A 14,998-nucleotide genomic window follows, 5' to 3' on the forward strand; every position below is an offset into this window, starting at 1 on the left:
AATTAAATTCTCTAATCAAAGAATTAAAAGGGAAGAAATTAAAAGGGGTATTTAAAAACATCTTGAGATGAAAATGGAAACAAAACATACCCAAACTAGTGGGATGCCACAAAAGCAGTTCTAAGAGTAAAATTTATAGCAACACACACTTACATATATCAACAAAGGAGAAAGATCCCAAATAAACAACCTAGCATTACACTTCATGGAACTAGAAAAACAGGAACAAACTAATATCAAAGTTGGCAAAAAGCAGAAAATAATAAAGACCAGAGCAGAAGTAAATGAAATAAGACTAGAAATACAGTAGAAAAGATAAACAAAATTAAGAGTTGATTTTTGAAAAAGGTAAACCATATCAACAAATCTTTAGCTAGACTAAAAAAAAAAAAAAAAAGAGAGAGAGAGATACGACTCAAAATAAGAAAGGAAAAGAGGAGGAAAAGAGGAGACATTTTAACTTGTACCACAGAAATATAAAAGATCATAAGACTACTAGGAAAAATTATATGCCAAGAAATTGGATAGTCTGGAAGAATTTGATACATTTCCAGACACATGCAACCTACAGAGACTGAATCACAAAGAAATGGGCTATCTGAACAGACTAATGATGAGTAAGGAGACTGAACTAATAAAAAGTCTTCCATCAAAGAAAAGCCAAGATCTAATGATTTCACTGCTAACTTCTATCAAACTTTTAAAGATCTATTTTCAATCCTTCTCAAACTCTTTCAAAAAACTGAAGCAAAGGGAATACTTCCATGCTCCTTTTTACAAGGCCAGCTAATTTATCCTGATACCAAACCAGACAAGGACACTACAAGAAAAGAAAATTACAGGTCAATATACCTGATGAACATGGATGCAAATATCCTCAACAAAATACTACCAAACCAAATTTCACAGCATACTAAAAGAAAAATATTCAAAATCACTAATCACAAGAGACATACAAATTAAAACCACAATGAAATACCACTTCATAGCTACAAGAATAGCTATTATCAAGAAGACCAGTGATAACAAGTGTTGAAGAGAATGTGGAGAAAGGGGAACCCTTGTCCACACTGGTGTACAGTCATTACAAAAAAACAGTATGAATGTTTCTTTAAAAAGTAAAAAGAACTACTATGTGACCTAGCAATCCCAAAACTGGACATAATCCAAAGGAAGTAAAATCAGTATGTTGGAGAGATATCAGCACTTCCATGCTCACTGCAGCATTATTCACAGTAGCAAAGATGGTATCAATCCGTGTTCATCAACAAATGAATGAATAAATAAAATGTGTGTACATGTATGTATAGATATACACACACATATGTGTATGTATGTGTGTTTGTATGTATGTATCTCCATGTATGTCTATCTGGGTGTGCAGGTATATGTGTGTGTATATATGCATATACACACATTTGTATACATATACACACATATACACAAAATGGAATACTATTCAACCTTTAAAAAGAAGGAAATTCTAGCATTTATGACAACATGGATGAACTTGGAGTATATTATGTTAAGTGTAATGAGCCAGGCACCAGACAAATACATGATCTCACTTATTTTGTGGAACCTAAAACATTGAACTCATAGACGTAGAGTAGAATGGTGGTTACCAAAGGCTGGAGTTGGTTAGAGGAATTGGGGAGATGTTGATCAGAGGATACAAAATTTCAGTCATACGGTAAGAGTAAGTTCCAGAGATCTATGGTACAACACTGGGACTACAGGTAGTAACAATGTACTATACTCTTAAAAATTGCTGGGGGCAGTTCCAAGATGACCGAATAGGAACAGCGACAGTCTACAGCTCCTAGCCTGAGCGACGCTGAAGACGGGTGATTTCTGCATTTCTAACTGAGGTAACGGGTTCATCTCACTGGGACATGTCAGACAGTGGGTGCAGGACAGTGGGTGCAGCCCACCGAGCGAGAGCCGGAGCAGGGCGAGGCATCGCCTCACCCAGGAAGTGCAAGGGGTCAGGGAATTCCCTTTCCTAGCCAAGGGAAGAGGTGACAGACAGCACCTGGAAAATTGGGTCACTATCACCATAATACTGTGCTTTTCCAAGGGTCTTAGCAAACGGCACACCAGGAGATTATATCCTGCTCCTGGCTCACAGGGTCCCATACCCATGGAGCCTCACTCATTGCTAGCACAGCAGTCTGAGATCAAATTGCAAGGCGGCACTGAAGCTGGGGGAGGGGCGCCCGCCATTGCTGAGGCTTGAGTAGGTAAACAAAGTGTCCTGGAAGCTCGAACTGGGTGGAACCCATCGCAACTCAAGGAGTCCTGCATGCCTCTGTAGACTCCATCTCTGGCAACAGGGCATAGTCCAACAAAAGGCAGCAGAAACCTCTGCAGATTTAAATGTCCCTGTCTGACAGCTTTGAAGAGAGTACTGGTTCTCCCAGCACAGAGTATGAGATCTCAGAACAGACAGACTGCCTCCTCAACTGGGTCTCTGATCCCTGAGTAGCCTAACTGGGAGGCACCCCCGAGTAGGGGCAGACTGACACCTCACACAGCCGAGTACCCCTCTGAGATGAAGCTTCCAGAGGAACGATCAGGCAGCAACATTTGCTGTTCAGCAATATTCGCTGTTCAGCAATATTCACTGTTCTGCAGCCTCTGCTGCTGATACTCAGGCAAACAGGGTCTGGAGTGGACCTCCAGCAAACTCCAACAGACCTGCAGCTGAAGGTCTTGACTGTTAGAAGGAAAACTAACAAACAGAAAGGACATCCACACCAAAACCCCATCTGTATCTCATCATCATCAAAGACCAAAGGTAGATAAAAACCACAAAGATGGGGAAAAAACAGAGCAGAAAAGCTGAAAATTCTAAAAATCACAGCACCTCTCCCCCTCCAAAGGAACACAGCTCCTTGCCAGCAATGGAACAAAGTTGGATGGAGAATGACTTTGACGAGTTGAAAGAAGAAGGCTTCAGATGATCAAACTTCTCCGAGCTAAAGGAGGAAGTTCAAACCCATTGCAAAGAAGCTAAACACCTTGAAAAAAGATTAGACGAATGGCTACCTAGAACAAACAATATAGAGAAGTCCTTAAATGACCTGATGGAGCTGGAAACCATGGCATGAGAACTACGTGATGCATGCACAAGCTTCAGTAACCGATTTGATCAACTGGAAGAAAGGGTAACAGTGATTGATTATCAAATGAATGAAATGAAGCAAGAAGAGAAGTTTACAGAGAAAAGAGTAAAAAGAGACTAACAAAGCCTCCAAGAAATATGGCATTATGTGAAAAGACCAAATCTACGTCTGATTGTTGTACCTGAAAGTGACGGAGAGAAGTTGGAAAACACTCTGCAGGATATTATCCAGGAGAACTTCCCCAACCTAGCAAGGCAGGCCAACATTAAAATTCAGGAAATACAGAGAACACCACAAAGATACTCCTCCAGAAGGGCAACTCCAAGACACATAATTGTCAGATTCACCAAAGTTGGAATGAAGGGAAAAAACTGTTAGGGGCAGCCAGAGAGAAAGGTTGGGTTACCCACAAAGGGAAACCCATCAGACCAACAGCAGATCTCTCAGCAGAAACTCTACAAGCCAGAAGAGAGTGGGGGCCAATATTCAACATTCTTAAAGAAAAGAATTTTCAACCCAGAATTTCATTTCATATCCAGCCAAACTAAGTTTCATACGTGAAGGAGAAATAAAAGCCTTTACAGACAAACAAATGCTGAGAGATTTTGTCACCACCAGGCCTGCCCTACAAGAGCTCCTGAAGGAAGCACTAAACATGGAAAAGAACAACCAGTACCAGCCACTGCAAAAACATGCCAAAATGTAAAGATCATTGATGCTAGGAAGAAACTGAATTAACTAATGAGCAAAATAATCAGCTAACATCATAATGACAGGATCAAATTCAGACACAACAATATTAACCTTAAATGTCAATGGGCTAAATGCTCCAATTAAAAGACACAGACTGGCAAATTGGATAAAGAGTCAAGACCCATCAGTGTGCTGTATTCAGGAGACACATCTCACATGCAGATACACACATAGGCTCAAAATAAAGGAATGGAGGAAGATCTACCAAGCAAATGGAAAACAAAAAAAAGCAGGGGTTGCAATCCTAGTCTCTGATAAAACAGACTTTTAACCAACAAAGATCAAAAGAGACAAAGAAGGCCATTATATAATGGTAAAGAGATCAATTCAACAAGAAGAGTTAACTATCCTAAATCTATATGTACCCAATACAGGAGCACCCAGATTCATAAAGCAAGTCCTTAGAGCCTGACAAAGAGACTTAGACTCCCATACAATAATAATGGGAGACTTTAACACCCCACTGTCAACATTAGACAGATTAACAAGACAGAAAGTTAACAAGGATATCCAGGAATTGAACTCAGCTCTGCACCAAGCAGACCTAAGAGACATCTACAGAACTCTCCACCCCAAATCAACAGAATATACATACTTCTCAGCACCACATCGCACTTATTCCAAAATGGACCACATAGTTGGAAGTAAAGCACTCCTCAGCAAATGTACAAGAACAGAAATGATAACAAACTGTCTCTCAGACAACAGTGCAATCAAACTAGAACTCAGGGTTAAGAAACTCACTCAAAACCACTCAACTGTATGGAAACTGAACAACCTGCTCCTGAATGACTACTGGGTACATAACGAAATGAAGGTAGAAATAAAGATGTCCTTTGAAACCAATGAGAACAAAGACACAGCACACCAGAATCTCTGGGACACATTAAAAGCAGTGTGTAGAGAGAAATTTATAGCACTAAATGCCCACAAGACAAAGCAGGGAAGATCTAAAATTGACACCCCAACATCACAATGAAAAGAACTAGAGAAGCAAGAGCAAACACATTCAAAGGCTAGCAGAAGGCAAGAAATAACTGAGATCAGAGCAGAACTGAAGGAGATAGAGACACAAAAAAAATCCTTCAAAAAATCAATGAATCCAGGAGATTGTTTTTTGAAAGGATCAACAAAATTGATAGACTGCTAGCAAGACAAAGAAGAAAAGAGAGAAGAATCAAATAGATGCAATAAAAAATGATAAAGAGAATATCACCACCGATCCCACAGAAATACAAACTACCATCAGGGCATACTATAAACACCTCTAAGCAAATAAACTAGAAAATCCAGAAGAAATGGATAAATTCCTGGACACATAAACCCTCCTAAGAATAAACCAGGAAGAAGTTGAATCCCTGAATAGACCAATAGAAGACTCTGAAATTGAGGCAATAATTAATAGCCTATCAACCAAAAAAGTGGAGGACCAGATGGATTCATAACCGAATTCTACCAGAGGTACAAGGAGGATCTGGTACCATTCCTTCTGAAGGTATTGCAATCAATAGAAAAAGAGGGAATCCTCCCTAACTCATTTTATGAGGCCAACATCAACCTGATACCAAAGCCTGGCAGAGACACAACAAAAAAACAGAATTTTAGACCCATATCCCTGATGAACATTGATGCAAAAATCCTCAGTAAAACACTGGCAAATCTAATCCAGCAGCATTCAAAAAGCTTATTTACCATGATCAAGTGGGCTTCTTCCCTGGGATGCAAGGCTGGTTCAACATACACAAATTAATAAACGTAATCCAGCATATAAACAGAACCAAAGACAAAAACCACATGATTATCTCAATAGATGCAGAAAAGGCCTTTGACAAAGTCAACAGCCCTTCATGCAAAAAACTCTCAATAAACTAGGTATTGATGGGATGTATCTCAAAATAATAAGAGCTATTTATGACAAACCCACAGACAGTATCATACTGAATGGGCAAAAACTGGAAGCATTCCCTTTGAAAACTGGCACAAGACAGGGATGCCCTCTCTCACCACTCCTATTCAACATAGTGTTGGAAGTTCTGGCTAGGGCAATCAGGCAGGAGAAAGAAATAAAGTGTATTCAATTAGGAAAAGAGGAAGTCAAATTGTCCCTGTTTGCAGATGACATGACTGTATATTTAGAAAACCCCATCATCTCAGCCCCAAATCTCCTTAAGCTGATAAGCAACTTCGGCAAAGTCTCAGGATACAAAATCAATGTGCAAAAATTACAAGCATTCTTATACACCAAGAACAGACAAACAGAGAGCCAAATCATGAGTGAACTCCCATTCACAATTGCTTCAAAGAGAATAAAATACGTAGAAATCCAACTTATAAGGGATGTGAAGGACCTCTTCAAGGAGAACTACAAATCACTGCTCAATGAAATAAAAGAGAACACAAACAAATGGAAGAACATTCCATGCTCATGGATAGGAAGTATCAGCCTCGTGAAAATGCCCATATTGCCCAAGGTAATTTATAGATTCAAGTCCATCCCCATCAAGCTACTAATGACTTTCTTCACAGAATTGGAAAAAACTACTTTAAAGTTCATATGGAACCAAAAAAGAGCCCACATTGCTAAGACAATCTTAAGCAAAAAGAACAAAGTTGAAGTCATCACGCTACCCAACTTCAAACTATACTACAAGGCTACAGTAACCAAAACAGCATGGTACTGGTACCAAAACAGAGATATAGACCAATGGAACAGAACAGAGTCCACAGAAATAATACCACACATCTACGACCATCTGATCTTTGACAAACCTGACGAAAACAAGAAATGGGGAAAGGATTCCGTATTTAATAAATGGTGCTGGGAAAACTGGCTAACCATACATAGAAAGCTGAAACTGGATCCCTTCCTTACACCTTATACAAAAATTAATTCAAGATGGATTAAAGACTTAAATGTTAGATCTAAAACTATAAAAACCCTAGAAGAAAACCTAGACAATACCATTCAGGACATAGGCTTGGGCAAGGACTTCATGTCTAAAACACCAAAAGCAATGGCAACAAAACGCAAAATTGACAAATCGGATCTAATTAAACTAAAGAGCTTCTGCACAGCAAAATAAACTACCATCAGAGTGAACAAGCAACCTACAGAATGGGAGAAAATGTTTGCAATCTATTCATCTGACAAAGGGCTAACATCCAGAATCTACAAAGAACTCAAACAAATTTACAAGAAAAAATCAAACAACCCCATCAAAAAGTGGGCAAAGGATATGAACAGACACTTCTCAAAAGAAGACATTTATGCAGCCAACAGACCCATGAAAAAATGCTCATTATCACTCGCCATCAGAGAAATGCAAATCAATACCACAACGTGATACTATCTCACACCAGTTAGAATGGCAATCATTAAAAAGTCAGGAAACAACAGGTGTTGGAGAGGATGTGGAAAAATAGGAACACTTTTACACTGTTGGTGGAACTGTAAACTAGTTTAACCATTGTGGAAGACAGTGTAGGGATTCCTCAAGGATCTAGAACTAGAAATACCATTTGACCCAGCCATCTCATTACTGGGTATATACCGAAAGGATTATAAATCATGCTGCCATAAAGACACATGCACACGTATGTTTATTGTGGCACTATTCACAATAGCAAAGACTTGGAACCAACCCAAATGTCCATCATTGATAGACTGGATTAAGAAAATGTGGCACATATACCCTATGGAATACTATGCAGCCATAAAAAAGGATGAGTTCATGTCCTTTGTAGGGACATGGATGAAGCTGGAAACTGTCATTCTCAGCACACTGTTGCAAGAACAGAAAACCAATACTGCATGTTCTCACTCATAGGTGGGAATTGAACAATGCGAACACTTGGACACAGGAAGGGGAACATGACACACTGGGGCCTGTTGTGTGTGGGGGGAGTGGGGAGGGATAGCATTAGGAGATATACCTAATGTAGATGACGAGTTAATGGGTGCAGCACCCCAACATGGCACATGTATACATATGTAACAAACCTGCACGTTGTGCACATGTACCCTAGAACTTAAAGTATAATAAAAAAAATTGCTGATGGAGTAGATTTTAAATGTTTTCAGCATAAAAAATAAATATATCAGGTAATGCATTTACTAATTAGCTTGATTTAGCCATTCCAGAATTTATACATATTTTAAAACATGACGATATATACCATAAATGTATACAATTTTTATTTGACAATTAAAAATCTTATTTAAAATGTTTCTAAAAATTGTAGCACAGGGTAAAATCCCCTGCTTTCTTCCTACCTTCTTGGAGCACTGTACTGCATAAATGAAAGGTTTAGAGTTATAGATTTCATCTTGTTTCAAAGAGAGGTGACATCACCAACATACAGAGGATGGCAAAGAGGAAAGGCAGAACAAGCCTGTCTCTTAGATGATGTTGATCAACTGCTGCACCAAATGTAGAAATAGTTATTGTTTCTGTTACTATTGTTGAAAAATAAACCAACCCAGGTTTAGCGGCTTAAAACTACAGCCATTTTGTTATGATCATCGTTTCTGCAGGTGAGAAATTTAGATAGGACACAATGAGAATGATTTGTTTCTTCTCTCTCATTCCTAGGACTTTAGATGAGAAGAAACCAATACCTGAAAGTGGCTCAGACAGTTAGAGAATGTAATCATCTGGAGAGTCATTCACGCTCATGTCTGGTACCTCAAGAAGTAGGCCCAGGAAACTATTGCCCAGAGAACCAACATATGGTCTTTCCATGTGGCCTGGGGCTTCCTCATTGCATGGTGATTGGAAGAGTGTGGTGACAGTTTCCGGAGAGAATGCATTCAGAAACTAAGCTTTTCAAGAAAACCGGATAGAAGCTGCATAGCTTTTTCTAAGCTAAAAGTCACACTGCATCACTTCTACCACATTCTACCAATTAGAAGTGAGTTACAAAGGTCAGCCAGTTTCAAGAAGTGGACTTTGAGACCCCATTTCTTGGTTGGGAAATGGCAATATCATATTGCAGAGAGAAATGTGGACTGGGTGGCATTATTGAAGTCATCTTTGACTAATATAAATGTGCACCCCTACATGCAGGCTTTTCACTCAGGCAGTGAATATAAACCTTACCATTTGAAGCCACTGTCAGTTGGATGTTCTGTTATGAGTAGTAAAATAATTTTAATTGATAAAGTTTTTTAACCCACCTTAAATGAAGTCAACCATGTTATTATCTGCCTTGTATATTTAGTCTTGGAGATTTTTGTTAGGGGAAAAAATTATGACCTTAGATGTGCTATACAATGAAAGAGATACAGGTGTGCTGAGTATTTAATCTCTTGGCCTTTGGGAAAATTGAGCAGAGTTGGGGGCAGCTAGAGTTCTGAATTCTGAGCAGCTCCTTTCACTAAGAGTGGCCTCCGTGATGTAAAAAAATGGATGAAGCTTAGGGAAACTACCATCCAGCCAAGGTCTTCAAACTGTTCACATATGCCTAGAAGAATTTTGAAAAATTACATGTCCTGTATCCCATTTCTCAGTTATCTAAAAATCTCATTATAAGTTTAAATAATTGCAAAAGATTTAAGTTCCAGACTATCCTTCTCCCTTAGCACAGAGATATATACATGGCTGGAAAAGACTAGAAGCCCCATTGGTTTATGGTACTTGATTAATCATTACATGAGGCATCGCCTTTGTTGGTGCTCCCTGGGGAGACTTTAAACCCTGCAGCAATGAATCACAGTAAGATTTATGTGCAAGGAATATGGCTTTTTTGTAAAGGACTGTGGTAGGGAGACCATATAATATAACTTCTAAACCTAAATACATTTTAGAGTTAAAGAGGATATCATTAATAACTGTACTATGAAATAAGCATAAACTAGGAAAACTGGGGAATATGTTGACCTTAACTATTGTAATACTGGTGAATTTTCAGGCAAATCAGTTTACAAAAGAGAATTTACAGTATCTGGAGATATGTTCATTTTATCTTTGAAAACTGTCTATTTTCAGTACTTTTTGAAAAATTTTCCATAGCTCCAAGAGTCTAGGTAAACCTACTATTAAGCTAGTATAGAGCAATACTGATTGTTAGTGTTGATACACTTCCACACATCAGTAAATAGAATAAAATAATTAGAATAACCAATGAAAATTAATAATCTAAATCCCAGCATTTGTGTATCATTTCAGAAACTACAAACAAGTAAGCTGTGATTCCAAGATCTCTTTCTGGCTTAGGCATTGGAGCGCAGAGATAGAGGACCTGTGACAGAGGATTTGCTATTTATTTGCAAAGTTGGTGATCTTGATGCATAAAAGTCCTCATGTAGAAGAAAGGAGACTTGCTATCTCTTCCTATCTTTTCTATACACTTCTAAAAAAAAAAAAAAAAATTGCATGTCCCTGTCCATGGGGAAAAGCATGGTCTAGGTGGAGGAAACAGCTATTCAGGCATTAGGTGTCATGGATATAGGCAGTTGCCATGGATATAGACAGAAAATGCATTTACCGTGGGCTAATGTCCTTTCTGGTAGGTTTGGGAACCCTTGTTCCATTTGACAACCTAACTCTTGGTGAAAGGCAGTTGTCTCTGAACCTTGTGAAGAAGTTTATAGGGAGGAAACCTCCTGGAAACCTATTTAATGACTAAAAGAGAAACTCTTCAAGCAAGACAGTACTAGGTCTGCACCCTTCCCCTTTCACATCTTTTTTTTTTTTTTTGGAAAGAGAAAATTACTACAGGCTTCCCACTTTTCTTCTCCTTTGTGCCTCCTATTTTCTGAAGGGATAGACGAAGGCTTAGAAGAAGCCTCCACTATCTGCAGGGAGCATGAACCTCTGAGCGCATTACCATCACTCTTCTGTTTTCTTTACCTCTTTCTGCTTTGTCTCCCTTATTAACTGGGCTACACTTGGGCACTGTCTCCTGATTAACCTCAATGAGGTGAAAAGTCATATTGTACTTCCTCACTGGAAAAGGAAAAAAAAAAAAAAAAAAAAAAAAAAGGTACACAGGCTCCTGGCCTCAGCACATAGGATCAGATCATTCCTATCTACTTTCCATCTCTTTCTAATTCCCTTCTTCTCCATGTCCCTAGGATCATATAAATTACAATAATTTCAAATGTGAGAAAAGAAAAAGAGTAAGAGAGGAGTAGAGGTGTGGAGACCAGAGAGCTAGTATGAAGGCAGCCAATGAATCCTCTTCCTTATAATTAACATTATCCTCACATAATGGTTATCAATTAATAGAAAGTTGTTGGAAATTTGATGTTATTCCATATGTTGTCATGAAGCAAACAGAGTTATCATTTAGCTACTAACAGAAGTGTCAAATGAAAGATCACGCCCACATACAAGTCCATATACTATTTGGAAACTTGTGGAATGATTTTTGGAACAAAATGTACTACAAATAATATGACTAAATAAGTTCACTTATATATTAGTAGCTTCCTTGGATAACAAAAGGTATTTCCATATTTAATATGTGGCTTAAAAGTTATAATATTCCATTACTTGAATATTTTGAATATTACTTTTTGCCACTTTTTGAACATTATCCAAGATGGTGAGGGCGTTCTAGATGCCTGGAAATTGTTTCTTCATTTATTAGTGCGGTGAATAAAACATTGGTAGAGCTTTAGTAATTCTGTCTTTGTATTTTCTTTTAAGATATGTATTGGAGCAGTTACCAAGGGGATAGTTATCATCGACTTCATTTTAGAAGTGGAAAAACAGTGGATTTCTGGAAAATCAAACTTATATTTGTGAGTTTCAATAATTTTGAATTGCCACAGGGATTTCATCCTCCATCACTCAAAGAATCCCTCTCATATTATCTCCGTCAATAAGATAAGCCTCATTAATTTCAAGAAGTCCCAAATACTTACCTAATGACTCAGAAATTAGTCGTTGAGTCATGGAATATTATGATCAGCATAAGGTGAATACTGGTTCACCAGAATGTCTATGACCCAACCCCCAGAACCTGTGAGTATGACTTTATATGGCAAAACAATATTTGCAGATGTGATTAAGTTAAAAATATTTAGACATGGAGATTATCCTGGATTAGACAGGTGGACCCTTAAATGAAATCACAAGTGACCTTGTAAAAGCAAGGCAGAGAGAGATTTGACTATACATAGGGAAGGTGATCTGAAGATGAAGCAGAGATAGATTTGAAGAAGCTATGCTGCTGGCCTTGAAGATAAAGAAGGGCCTATGAGCCAAGATACGCAATGAATATAGCTCTGGAAGCTGGAAAAAGCCAAGAAATATATTTTCCTCTAGAGCCTCATGAGGGGGCACAGCCTTACCAACACCTTGATTTCAGCTCAGTGAAACTCATTTCAGACTTCCAACCTCCAGAACTATAAAAGATAGACATGTTGCTTTTAGCTCAACATTGGTGGTAATTTGTCACAGCAGTCATAGGAAACTAATACAGTGACATACAAAAGGGCTCTGAGAAAATCCTTACTTGGTCAGGCAGAGGCCTAACTGCATTCTCAGATAAAATCTCAGATTAAATCTGAGAATAAAATTTCAAGGTTACCAATTCCAAGTTAACTAACCAGACATTCATGGGATATCAGGATTCCTTAGAAGCAGGGGAATAGAGGCAAAGGGGGAACCCTTTGAGTCATATATACTTACTACACAAATACCACATTGGCTGACACCCTTGTAACTCCAGGAAATCCAGTTAAAAAACTGGAAATCTTCAATCAAACTAGTGACTTGGAGAAAAGGACATGAGTCTCACAAGGCAGGCAGAGCATTTATAGCTCCATTAAAGGCTACTAAATTATATGACTCAAGAAAATCACTGGGAATCTATTCAGACAAGAATTCCATTTCTGTGGTTTTTAACCACGAAACCACTGTGGATCTTAGGCTGCATAGCAACTATGGAATCCACTCTCACATTTTGAAGCCCCAAATATTTCTCTTGCAAAATGAACTCAAGTAAAAACTACGAAATAGTCAACATTTTTGCATGTTGTCTTCCAAATCCAGCCCTCAAAGTCTCCCTATATTGAACCTCTGGTATATTTTTAGATTATATAATTCCTTACACAAAGCAGTAGCAGAGTTAAATGAGCACTGATGGCTGAGTCAAGAGTTTAATGCCATCTGATCAGGCATAGAAGGAAATTTGAAAGAAAGTTATAATGTGGGAATAATGAAAGAATGCCAAGTAGGCTTTAAAGTTGATCCTCAGAGTGTCCTTGAAATCAGAAGTGTATCGCCCATGACTATTTTTTTAAGGATTTTCTAATCTTTTGCTTCTACTTTTCTTACTTGACTCACTTGACTCACTTGACTCACAGCAGTGGGACAAAAGAAAGTATCAGATGCTGGGCCTTAAAGTACAAAAAGTAGCTAGATAACCTGTAATTTTCCTGGTGGTTTCTAAGACATGATAGCACCTATTGTTTCCTCCTACCCCCAGAGCTAAAATCAAGTATCCTGTAAACGCAAATATTTCTCTAAAGAGTAACATGCACATTTAAACTAAATGATTAACAAGGGTTCTATCTAAGATACAATCATGTAATTGTCCTTGGCATGTAAATAAAGACACAGTGATTCAATGTCAAGGGACAACATAATACAATGGATAAGAATACTAGTGGGAGGCTAGACAGCCAATCTTTGGAATCTCAGACCCCACTTCTTGTTGTGTCACTTAGGGAAAAATACTTAATATTTTCTGAACTTCATTTTGCTAACCCTTAAAATGATAATAATAGTAACTACTTCCTAGGGTTGTTTTGAAAAAAGTGTGTGTGTGTTTGTGTGTGTGTATGTGTGTGTCAAATGCATGTAAAAGTACTTACATGGAAAACTTAATGGAAAACATTAAGTGCTCAATTAATGTCAGCTACTTTTAGATGACCTTGAAGTCAATAAGAATATGAATGAAAATACTTTATTAAATCAAAATTTGTCAACTTCTGGCTTGACAAATAACTACTCAAGAAGAAACTAATGAGACATTAGATATGAAACGGGTTTCTAAAGAAAAATTTATGCAAAAATAAATGCAACTTGGTTTTTCATTAGGAAAACAAGTTCCATATATTTTGAACATCAAATAGGTCAAAGGATATTACAAGAAAATGTATTTTTTTTTTTGCAGTCACACACATGTGTGTGTAAAACTCTCCTAATTTGACTCTGTGCTTTACTTCTTATTACTCCACCAGAAATTTTCCACTTAGCAGCCAGACTGAGTCCTAAAAAAATTATGTCATGTCATTTCCTTGCTTAAAACACTCCGATGGTTTTCCATCACAGTTAAATAAAAATACAAACTCCTTACTTGGTATTACAAAGTGCTACTTTTCAATCTGAATAAAGTGGCCCCTGTCTCTCTCTCTGACTTTATCTCTCTATTCTCTCCTACGTTCCAATGACTTTCTCCCTGTGTAGGGAACCAGGCTCATTCCTGCCTCAGATCCTTTGCACTGTTTCCTCTGCTTAGAATGCTCATCCTCCCGAACTCTGCCTAGTGATATCTCTTTTTCATTCAGATCTCAGATAAAACCCCGCCTCCTGAATGAGGACTTGGTAGACCACACAATCTCAAGTAGCCACCCAGTTATTCTCTGTTACTTCAACTTTTTTTAAGTCTCTATGTAGAATTTATTTTGCTTAGCATATGACATTGTGGCATAATTTTCTTTCTTGTTTGCTTCTTTGTATTTATGTTTATTTACATAATAACCAACTTCCCCATTCCCTAGAATAGAAGTTCCGTAAGAGCAAGATTTTGTCTTGTTCACTCTTGGGTTTCTTTCACCTGGAAAAATACTAATCATATTAAATTGTTAATAATGTTTAATAAATTTTTGTTACAAGAAAAGATAAATGAAAAGAAAAGATGGTTATTTAGGTCCAAGTAATTTCAAAACTGTTGTTAACACTATCCTTGTATATATATCCTGCAAATGTCCAATTAAATGCCAAAAGTTTAATTATTGAGTCAAAAGTATGTGCAATTTAAATTTTGTTAGTTATTTCCAAATTGCCTATGAAAAAAGTCATACTAATTTACATTTTAAGTGAACTCCTTGAGTCTTCTTTTAAGTGAAATTATGACATGATATTTGAGACACATTCTCTCAA

The 14,998-nt window shown here is 37.7% G+C and overlaps 1 protein-coding gene across 5 annotated transcripts in view; it reads right to left on the reverse strand.

Moving 5' to 3' along the window:
* RBMS3 (RNA binding motif single stranded interacting protein 3) overlaps positions 1–14,998 on the reverse strand; it is a 1,212,964-nt gene that overhangs the window by 841,696 nt on the left and 356,270 nt on the right. The gene's annotated exons all lie outside the window — the stretch shown is intronic.

This window comes from Macaca thibetana, chromosome 2 (assembly GCF_024542745.1).
Source record: "Macaca thibetana thibetana isolate TM-01 chromosome 2, ASM2454274v1, whole genome shotgun sequence".
NCBI lineage: Eukaryota > Metazoa > Chordata > Mammalia > Primates > Cercopithecidae > Macaca > Macaca thibetana.